General features: G+C 33.1%; 1 long non-coding RNA gene across 1 annotated transcript in view; it reads right to left on the reverse strand.

The window, feature by feature from the left end:
• Positions 1 to 5,000, reverse strand: part of LOC137643617 (uncharacterized) — a 12,407-nt gene that overhangs the window by 3,698 nt on the left and 3,709 nt on the right. Inside the window, exon 2 of the long non-coding RNA XR_011045028.1 lies at positions 908 to 1,039. This is a non-coding gene — a long non-coding RNA (uncharacterized lncRNA). The remainder of the gene's footprint in view (positions 1 to 907; positions 1,040 to 5,000) is intronic.

Genomic DNA, 5,000 nt, shown 5'->3' on the forward strand with positions numbered 1-5,000 from the left:
GACTTTTTTTGGGTGAACTAAACGTAAATGATGTTGATGAGGCATACTTCTAAAGCTGAGATTGGCATTGAGGATTCGATTGGTGTTCAAGAAATCCGAGGTAATAAAGAGATCTTAAAGTTTCGGAATCCATATGTATATGAAACTTTTCTAAATGAATATGATAGAAAAGTTATTTGTATACCTAATTAACTAGAAGTCAAAGTAGCTAATTTAAGTAGTGTATTTACATTTGCTGCAATACACACTCCATTTGAAATAGAAAACAGTGTATACAGGAAAATTATTGGAATACGTGATAATATCAACACGCAAGGTAGAATAAAAGTACTCTTAAACATAATACAGAGAGGTAAAATGGGAATCGTGAAAAGTGTTCAATTGACACTCTACATAAGAGGATATAATATGGGGGCTTCCATGTACAAAAAAGAACATGTCTCAAATATGGCTGTGAGAATCATTTTGCTGTAGAGTGCTCCTTCCACATGATACATGATTGCAGGCGGTGAATTAGACGATTGTTATATTGTAAGAGGATTTATTGTCCAAGCTAATTTTCACAAAAAAAATTAGAACAAATCTTCTTCGAAGTGAGTGAAAATAAAATCTTTAAATCTTGATATTCATAAAAAAAGAATTATAAGTTTCTCGCTGGCTCTCAGGTGATTTCGTTAGTCAAATACACTGGAATTAACTTTTAACTAATACAATAATTACACACGGGGAGAGCGGACACTCGGGGAGACATTTATATGACTAGGTAATATTAAAAAAAGAAATCGTTGGACGTGTATATGGCGTATGGACGTCCGCCATGGTGGAGGTAGGCTTACCATGGCATGTGGGCCTAGTGAGGGTTGCCCACTCACGAGTAGGACTTGAACTTAACTAGCCTTCTACTCACATAATCTGGGCGTTCTTAATTCCCCTACATTGCTGGGTGGTTTGAGGGCTCGTCTCGCCTAAGGGTAGCATTGGCAGGTGATGTAACCGCAACATACTGGTTCTCACTCTGCGTTCCCTCTCCCTGGTGTACCTGTGGACATGAAAACAGATTCAGTACACGTGTGCTTGGGTTAGCAAATACTTAGCAATAATGAAAGAAGCTTGAAATGTTTCCCACAAAACACATGTTTCTGGGAGACAATATCATAGCACGGCAATATCCGACCTACTTCCTGTGCATTTACTTTATTTCGGTTACATTATTGGTCCTGTATGTGACAAGGATTTTGCCAAAACCACAAGGTAACGAAACACAAGGGACCAAACAGACAACAGAGAAGGAAAGGCAAGAATCGATAAGTGAGGATACACCAAATGGTGATGATGTTCAGGATATCGAGAGTACAGAAGAGGAAAAGGGAAATAACAAGCAATGCATTCTAACAGAAAGAACGGACATTGAGCTTGGGGATAGTAAAGAAAGCCAAAAAATTGAAAAGGGTTCAAATAAGAATGAGGAAGGGATATTTACCCATGAGGAGACAAATAGTGGACCAAGTTGGGGCAAATAGCACTACACTCTATGAGAAAACTACTATTACGACGATTGCTGACATTAATTAAGACAACAGAAGATTGGACCTTAACTTGGCACATGAACTTGATCAAGAAGGAGAACGGGGAGGAGCTGCCTAAGCTGATGCAAAATGTATTGAAGATGGATCAAAGGAAACTGATGGGAATAAGAAAAATGAGCGTGGAAAAAAAAGTAGAATGAGAAATTTAGATGGAAAATTATGTTAAAATGAGAAACAAAAAAGCGAAAATCGGAACAAAAATCTTCGAGATCTGAAAACAATAGTAATGAGGAAAATTGGAAACAATTGAGAGACTAGAAAAGGAAAAAGTTAGAGTCTTTGTAACTTTACTCCTTTAAATTCTGAATTGGTTATTTGAATGTGATTGGATTAAATAATGTAGGAAAACACACATTACGATGTAGACATTAGGTTACTACAAGAACATAATGTGAGGTATGTAAAAGCTTTAAATTTTTTCACATATTATTATGATGTTTTGTTAAATCCAAGTAATAATCTTGAAGGAGTCACAGCATTTTGTGTAAATAAGTTTAAATCTTTGTTATTAGCAAGGAAATGGATGCAAAGGAACATATAATAGCTAAACTATCATGTTTAAATCATGAAATTCCAATTGCAAATATCTATGCTCCTTCATGTACACATAAAAAGAAAGCGATATTTTTTTTATGAATAAGATGTTAATTATTTTTTTTTAAACGTTGAAACTTTAGTTTTTGGTGGGGATTTTAACTGCGTTACATCTGACAGACATGTTAGTACGGGAAAAGATAATTTGGAGTTGAAATCATTGCCCTCCTTAAAAATTTTTGGATTGGAAGATGTACCACACATATCTAAAGTTATTCCACAATATACTTACTCCAGAAAAGATTGTGGTTCTAGGATAGATCGTCTATAATATAGACGATCTATATATCAAAGAGCTAGTCCTTAACGTGATAGGCACCTGTGAGCTTTTCTGATCATTGCATGGTCTTAGCAAAATTCCGGATAGGAGATGTGCAAAAAAGCATGGATATCTGAAACTGAACGCGTCTTTACTGGAGAAAGAAGGAATGGGTTAAAATTTTGAAACGTTTTGGAGTCATTTAAAACTTACAAAAAAATTTCAAAAATTTTATTGAATGGTGGGATATAGCAAGAAAAAAAATAGAATAAAAGGTTCTTCTTCAAGGTTGCAATTAGAGTAACGAATGAAAAATATTGGTTAATAAATATATTGTAATATCGATTGAAATATCTATTTGGATAAGTAATGCTGGGAAGGATAATGATGAAATTTATGCCTTAAATAGTAAAATGAATGTTTTCTAAACGAGCTTTGTGAAGGAGTTAAAGTAAGAGAGAAAATGAAAGATGAAGTAAAAGGGGATAAAATTGTCATCCCACTTACTTGGGAAAGAAAAATAGCATAAAGGTAATAAACTGGAGAAGAAAATAAAAGATAGGAGTGGAAATATGCTGTCAGATACAAAAGCTGGTCTGTTTCCTAAAAAATCATTTCAAAGTAAGGTATGAATTTGTTGAGGGAAGTCATGAAAAACAATCATATTTGCTTGAGATATGCAATAGAAAGTTAGATGAAGAAAACAATGAAGTTTTAGGGAGAGAATTCGAGATAAATTAATTATAGAATAAAATGAATAAAGGAGATTTACCTGGAAGTGATGGACTAACTGTAGAGTTTTATAAAAAGATTTTGGAATGTTATCAAATATGATTTTCAGAGGTGATAAAATTAAGGCTGAAAAATGGAAATTTATTGGATTCACAAAATTTAGGAATAATAAAACTATGCTAAAAAAGGCAGAAATTTGGAATCGGTTACAAAATGGAGACATGTCACTTCATTAAATGTTGAATATAAAATTCTAGCAAAACAATTGTAAATCGTTTGAAACTTGTAGCAGAAAAAAAAAATGATATCACCAGATAACATTGTAGTGTTCCAAGCATATCTATAATTCACTGTAATTATATAATAAGAGACATGGTGAACTATGTGAGAGAAAATTACTTGAAAGCAGAGTTGTTCAACATGGACTGGTCCAAACTTTTGATAGGGTGAACTTGCCACTTCTTTTCAGAGTTATGGAAAATTATTAATTTACAGAGAAGTTTATTTTAACGCTTAAAATACTATATAAGGAATGTAAGAGTATATGTGTGAATGGACTATTTACAAACACCTTTAATGTAAGAAGATCGGTTAGAAAAGGTTGTCCCCTATCAATGTTGGTGTATACAATTCTCATAGAGACATTGTACTTAAGATCAAAGATCAATACTAAAATTATACCACCTGCACTACCAAACACTGTAAAAATTAAAGTACATGAATTTGTTGATGATATGCTGTGATTGTGCAGACGACGATTTGTTAATAGAAATTCGCAGTGAAAAAAAAAAAAAAAAAAATTGTGTCAGGCTACTTAATGAATACAGAAAAATATGTCATCTTCGGTCGTGGTGAATCGTCAAGCAGAGGATACTGGCAGTTAAATTACTTTAAAGTTATGGACTGTGCAACAGTTCTGGGAATTTACTTCATCGATTCGCATGGAGACACTTTTGAAAAAAATATGGTCAAGCACAGAAACAAATAAAAATTAAAAAGAAGTTAACTTGTTTTGTCAAAGGCATTTAACACTCTACCAGAAAGCCGCCTTAATAATCTAATCTTTGATATTGACCAATATATGGTATTTAACTCAAATAATTCAGTTAAGCAGAAAACAATCTAAAGGGGGAATGGAATTATTTTTTAGTATGAATGGTGTGATATGGATCGACCTATAAAGAGTAGTAACCTATATTTGAAAAAAGTTAGAAGGAGCGTTGGGGATGATAAGTGTTGAAGAAAAGGTGAGATCAATATTCATTGTCACTTGTTTAATATGTATATTAAACGGAAACGCGTTATCAAGGTGTTATTGTTCTGTAAGATGGAATGGTATGATACCATTGGAAAACTTATCAGAAATAGCATATTTTACCCCTGAATATTATTCTGTAACAGTAAACTGTATTGGGAAAGCACGTCACGTCAAAAAATTCCCTAAAATAAGAGAGGAATGTATTCAATCTTTTCGATGAAAAAAAAAAAAAAGAAAACTGCAGTAGTGGGACATAATGATCCCACTCTGAAATGAAAAAATATATGGCGAAACATCAACAGTACATTTATGAAATTGGAGGATAATGAATTTGTATTTAGGTATATTCATGTGTCACTAGCAACAAAATAAAGGATCCATATGTAGAAATTAAAAGAAGATTGAAAATGTGACCTGTGTGGCGAAACCGAGTCTCAGATGCATATCTTTTGCTTTTGTAGTTAAAAGAAAGAGGATGTAAAATGGTTTGAATCTGTTCTCGGGAAATGTAAACTAAACGGTTATAGTTTCTTGAAACTATTATTCTATGATATAACAGGAGAATCCAATA

Source organism: Palaemon carinicauda, chromosome 7 (assembly GCF_036898095.1).
Source record: "Palaemon carinicauda isolate YSFRI2023 chromosome 7, ASM3689809v2, whole genome shotgun sequence".
In the NCBI taxonomy this organism is placed as follows: domain Eukaryota; kingdom Metazoa; phylum Arthropoda; class Malacostraca; order Decapoda; family Palaemonidae; genus Palaemon; species Palaemon carinicauda.